Source organism: Myotis brandtii, unplaced genomic scaffold, assembly GCF_000412655.1.
Source record: "Myotis brandtii unplaced genomic scaffold, ASM41265v1 scaffold103, whole genome shotgun sequence".
Lineage (NCBI taxonomy): Eukaryota > Metazoa > Chordata > Mammalia > Chiroptera > Vespertilionidae > Myotis > Myotis brandtii.
Genome location: NW_005353460.1, coordinates 4,421,621 through 4,433,839, shown reverse-complemented (window position 1 = coordinate 4,433,839; position 12,219 = coordinate 4,421,621). Strand labels below are relative to the sequence as shown.

General features: G+C 39.4%; 1 protein-coding gene across 2 annotated transcripts in view; it reads right to left on the bottom strand.

Annotated features, from left to right (window-relative positions):
• Positions 1 to 9,764: 9,764 nt before the first annotated feature.
• Positions 9,765 to 12,219, bottom strand: part of GOLGA7 (golgin A7) — a 17,859-nt gene continuing 15,404 nt past the window's right edge. For both annotated transcript variants that reach the window (XM_005856449.2, XM_005856448.2), the window contains exon 5: positions 9,765 to 11,148. The gene's annotated coding sequence lies outside the window, so the exon portion shown is untranslated. The remainder of the gene's footprint in view (positions 11,149 to 12,219) is intronic.

Here is a 12,219-nt window from a genome sequence, read left to right as displayed (position 1 = left end):
GGCAGGCAGGCAGGTGAGTGGTTAGAAGCCAGCGGTCTGAGATTGAGAAGGAAGGCTGACTGCCGGTTTAGGCCCGATCCTAGGACCAAGGGGTCCCAGATTGGAGAGGGTGCAGGCTGGGCTGAGGGATACCCCTCCCCCTGCACGAATTTCATGCACCGGGCCACTAGTTTCCAGATATTGCTCAATGAAGAAATTAATTGCAGTTAAAGACACAGCAAATAGAAACAGCCAAAATATTTGTGGATAGCTATGGAAATATACATTAATAAGAATGAACCTAATTATTTTCCATCACCAAGGAGGAAAGATAAACTATACATAACCGTACAAAATTGGGAGCCTTTTTGCAGAAAGATGCTTTTGAAATACAAGGTAATATCATCATTATTGCTTTCATATCATCACTGCCCTTGCTCATTTGGTCAATAGCTGTTTCTCACTGTTCCCTTCCTTTGAATTTCATCACATTTTTGGTCTCACTATCCTGAAACCAAAGCATTACGTTTTAGGGAGTGCACACTTAAGCAAAGTTTAACCCCCAGTTGTTCTGAATAAATGAAAATTTGGACTAAAGATTGGAAAGTAAGAGGGCAGTTTGGATTTTTATAGAAGGCAGAAAAGTACTCTTAGAATATTTTCTTTTAGCCTCACAAGGAAAACTATTGCCTAATGAACTTGCAAGTATTTTTCTGGCCAGTGGTAAAACCTCATACTTGCTTGTATGGCCGGATGCTGAAAAACCAGCAGGCCAGGGACAGACTTGGATCTCTCTGACAAATGTAAGATCTGGGCAATTCATGATATTCCTAATTCCTTTTCCCTTCAAACTTTAGCTCCTCATCCTTTTCTCAAACCACATCTTGAGTTCAAGCACATTAAATTAACCCACACATGTCCCCAATGCAGATGTAAACTTCTCAGATCTAAGTTTTGCTATCACAGTTCCAGGTTTTAACAGGTAAAAGTGAATCGTGTGCATTTGTAATATTGTTTAACTTAAAAAAGCATGTCCAAAGCTTTAATGTTATGTTCTCTGTTTTTTCTACTCACTATCTTAAAGGAGCATGGATGACTCTCCTTCCCTTAGTTTGGTCTTAATGCGTTCCTAGTTTCTGGCATAGACACGGAAACCCTACCTCCACTTCTGTACCGTATCTCATCTGCTCATGGTTAATAGACGGTTAATAGGAGGATGCTTTTTTTTTCTCGTTATCATGACTACAGAATTCATATTGGAAATAACTAAAAAGAGTCAGCTTGCTATGATGGGGTACTTACATCTTCTGAAAAGAAAACTGACCCAGACAGCTGGCTTCAAATTCAGTTCTAAGAAAGGCTTCCCAAGCCTGGGCAAAGACCTGGAGATGCCATCTCTCCTCTTGGCCTTAACTTTGCCAATAAGGTCACAGGGGCATTGGTACCTGTCAAAGGCTGCCACCTCCTTAAGCAAAGATGGTACCTTCTCATTCCAGCACGGCCGTTATATACTCTGACATTTTCCTTGGCAGGCAGCACACAGAACCCCTGGAGGCTGGCACCTTGTTGCCCTCGGGCTTGGACAGCTGCAATGTCAGAGGATGGAGTAGATTCCCTTGAGAGAAGTACTAGTAGGGTGGGCATCAGGTGTTGGTGTGATTTTAGGGACTGAAACAGCGCTGCTGATTTTCTTGTAGTATAGGGTTTCCTCCCTTACACTCTGCTCCAGTCGTGTCCAGTTACTTAAGGATGTGAGGTATTTTGTCTCCTTTCTTTGCACACGCTGTTCCTCTTTTCAGGCTTCTCTTTTTCCCTTTAACCGCCTGATGAACTCCCATGCATCCTTTAAGACTCAGCGAAGTAACCCTTCCTCTGGGAAACTATCCTCAACGTGCTACCCATTATTTAGGTCATCAGTATACCCTATACCAGCCGTGGGCAAACTACGGCCCGCAGGCCGGATCCGGCCCGTTTGAAATGAATAAAACTAAAAAAAAAAAAAAGACTGTACCCTTTTATGTAATGATGTTTACTTTGAATTTATATTAGTTCACACAAACACTCCATCCATGCTTTTGTTCCGGCCCTCCGGTCCAGTTTAAGAACCCATTGTGGCCCTCAAGTCAAAAAGTTTGCCCACCCCATGCCCTATACTATTCTGATGTAACATTTATCATGCTCTATGGCAGTTTTAACATGTCTGTTTCTCCTATTAGGTTGTGAGTTTCCCGAAGTGTCCCCCAAATCTATCCGAGTGCCTATCACTCATGCACACATTGATTTCTTTTTTTTTTCCTTTAAAAATATGTATTGAGTGTGTTTACTATGCGCTAAATCCTGTGTTAGGTGATAGAAATAGACATGAATAGACATAGTTCCTATCTCAAGAACTTATAGTGCAGTGAGGGAGAGACAAGCAAAAACACTAATAATCACACATTGATTTCTTCATTCAACAAATACTTCTTGAGTACCTAGTGAAATTTGAGTATCTAGCGCCAGACCCTGTGTAGGTGCTAAAGATAAAGCAGTGAATAGGACACAAAGACCTTGTGATGGGAGATGGACAATAAACAAATACCAATTATTTGTCAGGTGGTGATAAAATAAAGCTGTATAACAGAGTGTTGAGGTTGAGAGGGCATTTAAATGGCTGGGGCAGCATCTGTCTTAGTCCCTTTGTGCTGCTATAACCAAGTACCATAGATTAGGTGACTTATAAACAACAGAAAAAAAATTTTTCAAATATATTTTTTATTGATTTCAGAGCAAAAGGGAGAGGGAGAGATAGAAACATCAATGATGAGAGAGAATCATTGCTTGCCTGCCTCCTGCACGCCCACCACTGGGGATCGAGCCCACTTCCCGGACATGTGCCCTGACTGGGAATAGAACTGTGACCTCCTGGTTCATAGGTCCACGCCCAACCACTGAGCCACTCCAGCCAGGCTAAACAACAGAAATTCATTCCTCTTTGTTCTGGAGGCTGGGATGTCCAAGGTCATGGAGCTGACAGAGTCAGTGTCTGGTGTGGGCCCATGTCCCAGATGGCCATCTTTCCACTTTAACATCACATGATGGGAGGGACAAGGGAGTTTTCTGGGCCACTTTTATAAGGGCAATAATCCCATTTATGAAGGCAGCTCTGCCCTCATGAATGAATCACCTCCCAAAGGCCCTACCTCCCAATGCCATCAACTTGGAAGGAGGTTAGGAGTTTACTTCTATATGAAATTGAGGGGAACACAAATATTCGTTCTATAGGGGCCTCCCTGAGGAAGTGACATGCGACATCATTTGTAAGAATAATGAGTAAGTTCCAGGAGAGGTGGATAAGAAACACAGAGGAGATACAAAAACTGTACTCTCATTTGCGCATTGCAGAATATGTGACCAGGAATTTTGCTTTTTAAAAAATTAAATTTATCTTCTGAAAACCTACGGCCAATACAGCAGTTAGCACATTAAGTAAAACAATTTTTTAAATGATTTTTCTGGATAACAGTCAAAGAGAAATGTGACCTTTCCATCAAGATTCCTGTGCCTTTATTGCATGTGCATCTGATGAAAAGCACACGTCTAAGTTCTGGGCAGGTCTTCATGTTTATTAGGGTCCATGTAATTTGCTCTGGGGAGCCGTCTTTAGGTCCAAGAGAAACCCAGGCCAAACTAAGTATTTCTACATGCTTTTGTTTTAAAATATATAGCTATAGGAAAAGGTTTGATTATAGTCACAGGAAAAAGATAAAGGTCAGCCTTGCCCAAGAGTGTGTATCAAAATTCTACTCATTGCTTTCATTTTAATGCCTTACCTGTCTTTGTATTAATAGATCATAAACATGGCAACGTTTTGAGAATGTAACATAACTAATAAAATGACTCATTCCACTTCAGACTAAAGTTTGTTGAAGTAATTTTTCTGCGTAGGGACAACTCTCAGAATACAATGGAGATCCATCTGTATATAGGTCATGGTTTCCTTGAGCTGCTATACAATACAGTAAGATTTATTTAAAAATTTGAAGTTCCACCCGGCAGTATAGCTCAGTGTTTGAGCATCGACCTATGAACCAGGAGGTCATGGTTCGATTCCCAGTCAGGGCACATGCCCGGGTTGTGGGCTCAATCCCCAGTGTGGGTCATACAGGAGGCAGCCAAGCAAAGATTCTCTCTCATCATTGATGTTTTTATCTCTCTCTCCATCTCCCTTCCTCTCTGAAATCAATAAAAATATATTTAAAAAATAAAATGTTCAGTTCAAAACTCCCTAATTAGAGTACAGAGATGAAACTATATTATAATTGTTACCATTTTATTTTCATTTCTACATGAAGCATCTATAAATTATACAACTCTTGAGGTATCAATATTTGATAACAAGAGGCCCAGATTAATATAAAAATGTGAAATTTTTTAAAACTTTTTGACATTTTAAGAACTTCTGGCATTACGTATGTCTAGGTATCTTCATTCAAACACCTCTTACAGGTTTCTCACTGGTGAAACCAAACATATTAATTGACATTAATATTCACCCTCTAGCAGAAGGCTAACGAATAGGATGATTAATTATATTCCATGTCACATGACATTACCTGGTTATTTTACTATTTATAATAATTCCATCTTTAGAGGATTCCAAAGTGTTAGAAACTACTAGGTTTATCAGTTTATGTTCTTTTCAGTTATAGAAATATTTCAGCTGAAAATACTGAAAACTGGTCACAAAATTGGGTTAATTGTCGGTATTTTTTGGACCAAGAACCAGATGCCTTGGGTCATTTTGTCTATCATAGCTGATCTTGCTGTGAGCAGCTGTCATTCTGAGCTGCTAACTCATTGGAAATCAGTAAGAGTTGGATGTGACCCATGGAGCTCTGTGAAGGCTGAAATTACTTTGGACTTTCCCCTGCTTGTGGGGAAATGAGGTCATAAGTTTCCCACCCATCCTTGCTTTGTTTCATCTTAGACATGTTTACTCTAAGTGAAAAATTCAGCTTGACCCTGAACTTTACCCTTGGTTATGGGCTGCTTCTAGGCTGGAAGTTTATTCATTTACTAGAGGCCTGGTGCATGAAATTTGTGCCCTTGGGGGGGGGGGCTCAGCCCGGATTGTGAGAGGGCACAGGCCAGGCTGAGGGACCCCACCGGTGCACGATCAGGGCCAGGGAGGGCCGAGGGAGGTTTGCCAGCTGGGGAGAGACTGCAGGAGGGCTCCAGGGCATGTCCAGCCCATCTTGCTCAGTCCTGATCGGCCAAACCCCAGCAGCAAGCTAACCTATGGGTCAGAGCATCGGCCCCCTGGTGGACAGTTCATGTCATAGAGACTGGTCAACCAGTCAACTGTCTTGCCCCTGGTGGTCAGTGCACATCATAGCGAGTGGTTGAATGGCTTTAGCATATCATTAGCATATTACGCTTTGATTGGTTGAATGGCTGACTGGACGACCACACACTTAGCATATTAAGCTTTTATTATATAGGATTTTAAAGGTCTACTCACATACCTGTAAGCAGGAAAAGCCATTTGTCCACATTTTTCACTCCCCCCACCCTTTTTTGTATAATGAGAACAATCAATGAGACCAACTAGATGAATAGGCCTGAAGGCTTAGAGGAAATTGGAAATAGAGAGCCTTGTGAGATCCCAGGGTGTGGTGGAAATTGTGTCCAAATTATCAATGCTTGTCATGATACCAGAGATATTAAGTGATGTGCATCATATTTAGATATGGTTATTTTTATTGACAAATACATGTGGTTGTTTTTTTATAAGACTTGGGGGACATTTCAATTATAATACTAAGCCATTTACTCACTCTAGCTCTGTTGCTGTGCACCTTTCTGACTCCATTCCTTTCCCCCCTTTACAGGCAACCACCACTTGGTGTTTATTGTTCCCAGGCATATTTATGTATCTTACCACGTATGTATGTCAATTATATATGAATTGTGTATATATGTGCGTATGTATATCATCAACTAGGATAACTCATGGAATGTAATCATAAAGTAACTTTATTTTTGTCCATTTTTACATGTACTTACTGAGTATAATTCTTCCCCTGTACTGGAATGAAAACTGAGGAAGGTCCACGATTACTCTTGTCATTCTTTGGTTGAAAAAAAAAAAGTTTTATGTTCTCTTTAAGTCACAAAACACAATCCCAATTCAGTAATTAAATGTCTAGTTTTGTTATAATCAAAACCCCCCTCTGGAGAATGGTACCATATTGGTTGTCAATATGGTTGCTGTTGAGAATTCTGATTACTTATAACATGTAACCAGACTACTTCTATCCTGAAGTAGTCCCTCCATATCATTAGATATTAAGTACAGATCTCTTTCTGCAACATTGAAAATGCCCCAAACATGCTACTAGGCCATTCCTTTCCAAATTGCTTAACTGAAGCACACTTCATTTTAACATTAGACAGTAACAGCTACACTAATGTTGCTTTTCAAGCACATAAACCTTCCAACATCTAAATTAGAAAGCGGACTAAACAAAACATTTGTACTTTGTATGAGATGTACAAAGATGTGTAAATGTTGTGCACACCAGTTCTTTAATGGGTGAGAAAACGTTACATTGCATCTACGTTTGAGTCCTTGTATAATCACAGGATCCGACCTGCTAGTTATGTTGTTTGGCACTTGGTTGTTCCCAGAAGACTAATTGCTGAAACATTTTGAATACAAACTATTATGTTCATTTCCTGGCAATAAGCTGGTCTGTGAAAATGAGGTAGGAGAATATACACATGAACAGGAACATTAGGATCAACAACAGATCCGGTGTCCTGACAGGGTGGCTCAGTTGGTTGGAGCAAAAGGTGCTGTGTTTGATTCCCATCAGGGCGCATACCTAGGTTGCGGGTTTGGTCCCTGGTCAGGGCGCATACCAGCATACCAGAAGCAACAGATCAATGTTTGTTTCTCTCACATTGATGTTTCTCTTTCTCTCTCAAATCAATAAACATATCCTCCGGTGAAGATTAAAAAAAACACATCTGGCAACCAATAGGTCAAGCCTTAGCTTCCCTTCCACTTTTTTTTTTATTTTTTTTTAAGAACTCTAAGTGAAACAAAAAGAAAAAATTTAAAAGACAAGGTGATTTGTTAATGAAGATGAAAGATTTCACTACCAAGGTAGAAAGTGACAGCACAAAGTTAAATAAGTTCTGACAAGGTCAATACTTATATTGTTCAGATATTGTTTTTAAAAATCGGAAAATTCTGCTGGCATAAAGTTGTTTTAACTTGACAATGACACTTAACCAAAAATCTTTGGTTGTGCCTGATTTATAAAATTATTTCTCTACGCAAAATGGAGGCTTGAAAAAAATTGAGCCTTTTTAAAAAAATTGAATTTATTGGGGTAGCATTTTAATAAAACCATAAAGTTTTCAAGTGTACAACTCAGTAAGACATCATCCACATACTGCTTCATGCACTTTTAATGTAGATATTAAGCTCTTACAGGGCTTCCTACTTTTAAGCAGAATTTCACAGAACTTCACATTTGCACCATTTGAGGTATATGGAAAGAACTTAGGGTACAATACAGCAACCTTTGTTGTACAATACAACCTTTATGTTGGTCATGTAATTGTGTTTACTCATTCTGGAGCAAAATACACATATCACTTCCTTCCTAAAATGCCCTAGAACTTAGGTGGTCCCGAACCTGCATTTTGGCATTCACAATTCATGGCAAATAAGACATTAATCAGACATTTGCTATCTTCTCCACATTTCCAAGTTTTGAGGACTGTGGAGTAATATTATTAAACAATGTACTCCAGGTCTTGTGGAAGAATGAAACACTCCAGTTTACACGTTTGCAGATTAAAGTTGGTCACTGTGTAATGGGCATATCTATTGATGTTTTTCCTCCAACCAAGCCCAGTGAGGATGGGGGTCACTTGGCTTATTTAAATTATCTGTACTATAAAATAGTCTCTGGTGATTAGATCACAAGATGAGTTCATTTTAGCTGCTAAATGAGTGACAAGTACGTTTTTCATAATTTCTTATAAATTTGTACATAGAGAAATCTAGTAGTAAGGGCTTATCAGGGGTCCTCAAACTTTTTAAACAAGGGGCCAGTTCACTGTCCCTCAGACCGTTGGAGGGCCGGACTATAGTTTAAAAAAAAAACTATGAACAAATTCCTATGCACACTGCACATATCTTATTTTGAAGTAAAAAAACAAAACGGGAACAAATACAATATTTGTATTTGCATGTGGCCCGCGGGCCGTAGTTTGAGGACCCCTGGCTTAAATGAATACAAAGTATCATTCACACTTTATTAGGTCCTAGAGAACTTTGAAAAGTGAAACTTTCTAAAAGTGAACTTTTATCTGAAGATTTAGAGTTAAGGAGCAATATACTTTAAAATGTTTCCTAGCTTTAATCATAGCTATATTTAACATCACTCACTGGCAATGTCAAGGATACACAGAATAATAAAAGGGCGAAGTATGAGTAGAAGGCTTATTCGTTATTTATATTACCTCTTTTCCTTTCCCTGGGAATTTCTCATCCAAAGAAAGGTCATTCGAATCCTCAAGAGTAGTTATCTCTAGGCAGAAATCCACTCCACTGGAGTTTGAGCCACAGCCTTAGAACAAGACTTTAAAAGGGAAGTACACAGCCCTGGCCAGCTTGGCTCAGTGGATAGAGCGTCAGCCTGCGGACTGAGGGGTCCCAGGTTCGATTCTGGCTAAGGGCACATGCCTGGGTTGCGGGCTCCATCCCCAGTGGGGGGTGTGCAGGAGGCAGCCAATCAATGATTCTCTCTCATCATTGATGTTTCCATCTCTCTCTCCTTCTCCCTTCCTCTCTGAAATCAATAAATATATTTTTAAAAAGTTTAAAAAAAAGGGAAGTACACAAGTCACTCTTATCAAGTCAAACACCTTACTAATCAAGATGTAATAAAGTAACGGTTATTGACCTGTCAACTTATGTCTCATCCATTTATTCACTTTACAAATTTGTGAGTGCTAAGTGTATGTAGCACCATGTATGGTCACACTTGGTTAGGGATGGACGCAAGGGTAAGTAGAAACAATCTCTGCTCTTATGGAATTTACAATCTCCATTGTTGGGATGGGGAGAGAAGCATGGCAAGGGGAAGGGGAGATAAATATATAAATCAAACACAGCACTAATACTCTGACCTTTCTTTTATATGAAATCAAAACAAATAAAACAAGAAACGAAGCATATTACACTTGAGAAACTATAACTAGCTTACGCTAGGAGCCAGGGCCAAGTGGAATATGGAAGGAACTTAATTTGCCTCTAATGATTTAGACTACTGGTTACAGATGAGTATTATTTACTATTAATTTATTTGAGTAGGAAAAGAGAAGCTGAAAAATCTTACAAAGAGAAACATCTCACAAAAGAAAAATTGGATTATAGATAAAACCCTATTTTTTAAACTGTTAATCTCTACAAATGCAAGTGATCAGATTATTCAAAAAAGTAACAATAACTCTGATACTTTTTTCCTAATGAAACATTCCATTGTCTTATTTTTTATTGAATGCATTTTTTACTGTTAGGTACTATTTCTTGGTTTTTATCTGTTTAGCTAACACATCTGCTCTTATGAGATAAAGCATGTCAAAAACTGAGAAGTGTGACAAACTATATAAATGTTAAGATGTCTTTTTAAAAATACAAAGCTATACTGTACTATCTGCCAAATTTAATGCTACATCATTCATCACATTACCAAATCACACCAAGCATGACACAGAGACAATTTGTTTAAGAAAAGTTTTACTAATGTGTTAATATTTCAGCAAAGTTATTGCATTGCAACGGGTTTAAAAGGCAGACAAACATTAATATAGCCTATAAAGTAACAAAGGTGTTTTATATAATTAAAATATAACACAGACCTGTGGGATTTATTGAGAAACTAACAGACCCATAAAAGAAATTAAATCTGAAAGAGTAAATCCAGTATTAGCACCTACAATATCTCTGAAACTAATTGTTACTATGTCATTCTCTCCTAATATATTTAACTCTCTCCCAAATATGGTGCTCTCAAACCTCAAAGGTGAATGAAAGCCATAAGAAGCCCAATACTAAAAACATACAGCCAAAAGAACTAGAAATATTGACTCAGACTTGAGAGTTTTAGTTGGAAATCACTTAACTTACTGTATCATAAGATTTCTGTGCAATGAATACTGTATATAAGGAAAGTCTATGAATCATTAGATTTGCCAGTAGGGATAGTTAAAAATTAGTAATATACAGTATTATTCCTATCAAATTTTTTTTCTCATAAGTTATATTTATAACAAAACTATAATTAAAATATTTATTACACTTGCTTATTACACTTTCAGGAGCATTTATGTGTTTGATGGTTTAGCATCCACTGTATTGTGCTTACTTATTTATATAAGGAACAAGCAACACATACCACATCTTCCCAACATTCAAGGTAATGTAATGATAACAAAATTCTCCAAAGAAAAATACTGGAAACTGTATTAAATACTGCTTTATTAGAAATAATTGCTATAATAAAACAAAGAACACATTATTTTTCCAATGAACTTCAGTTTGAGAAACTTAACAACAGAAATAGATCTTTAAGATTTGAGTCATGGCAAAACTGATAGTTCTTTGAAATCTGGGAGATGCATTAGCAACACCACAGACATAGCCTACCCTATACTAAAAACCTGAAGAAAAGCATTTTATTAATTTGGGGGAATGAGACTGAACACTGGCTAAGACATGACTTTGAGGTCTATAGCCACCTGGGAAGCTGGCCCAAGGGATGAAGAGAACCATTGGTACTGGTGGCAGATAAGAAATAAACTTAGCGTTGGGCTGACCACCTGCATATTTCATTAATGGCTCTGAATAAAAAAAGTGAAATGCTTCATTGTGTTTTCTCAGAAACTAATGAAAAGATTACAGAGTCCTACAGAATTTGGAGACAAAAAGTGGATGCTGAGCGACTAGCGGTCACTCCAGGTGTGGAATTTTAGAAAGTTAGTCCTTGGAGTAAATGGCACCGTGGCTCTGGCAGCAGATATAAAGGAATGACGCTCTGTAGAGGAGGTAGGGGACGCTCTGCGATCAGCCAGTGGAGAGATGAGGTTCCCAGCTGGAGCTGGGATCTATAATCAGAGGGAAAAAGTAAAGGTTTTAGAAAAGGATGCTAAAAATAACCTCTAAAACATCTCTCTACAACAACTGATATGAATCCCTAATATGTGGGCTATCTAATACTTGAATCTGTACTATGTGCTTAAGTGAGTTCAGAGCTCAACAGTATAGAAAGCTAACCCCTGATTATTTTGAACTCTGACCAATCATGTCACGAGAGTAGAATAGCACAGGGTTAAGTGGCAAATCTGGGGCCAGGCTGCCTCGATCACTACCTACTAGTTTTTAACCTTGTACAACTAATTTAAGCTCTTTGTACCCGAGTTTCCTCATCTGAAAAATTGGGATAACAGTATCTGGGTTGTGATGATTAAAATTAAGCATTTACAAATAGTGCAGGCACATAATAAGTGCCAACAAATATTAGCTATTTTTATTATCATGAATTTACTGTGATAGAATGATTTGTCCTATTTTTTTAAAATAAAGACAATCTTAATCCAAAGAGAGAAAATACCATTAATATATTTAACTAGAGTCCCGGTGCATGAAATTCATGCGGGGGTGGGGGGTGAGAGTCCCTCAGCCCGACCTGCACCCTCTCGCAGTCCCGGACATCCCTCTCCCAGGCCGGGACCCCTCAGGGGATGTAGCAGTGCGTCAAGTGGCAGGTGGCCAGGGAGGAGCCCGAATCAGGGCTGAGCGCCACTTGCGCTCATCCTGGCCTGCTGCCGTGGAGTCAGGAGAGGCTCCCGCTGTGGCAGCTGCTCTCACTAATCATGAGCCTGGCTTCTGGCTGAGCGTCACTCCCCCTGTGGGAGCGCACTGACCACCAGGGGGCAGCTCCTGCATTGAACGTTTGCCACCTGGTGGACAGTGCGCATCATAGCGACCGGTCGTTCTGGTCATTCCACAGTAACAGTCGCTTAGGCTTTTATTATATAGACTAGAGGCCCGATGCATAAAATTCATGCATGGCTGGGGTCCCTACGCCTGGCTGGCAATCGGGCTGATCTGCAGGGTGACCAGCAGGGTGATGAGGGCCCCCCCTACCTGCCAATCGCCTCCCTCTGTGGGGCGAT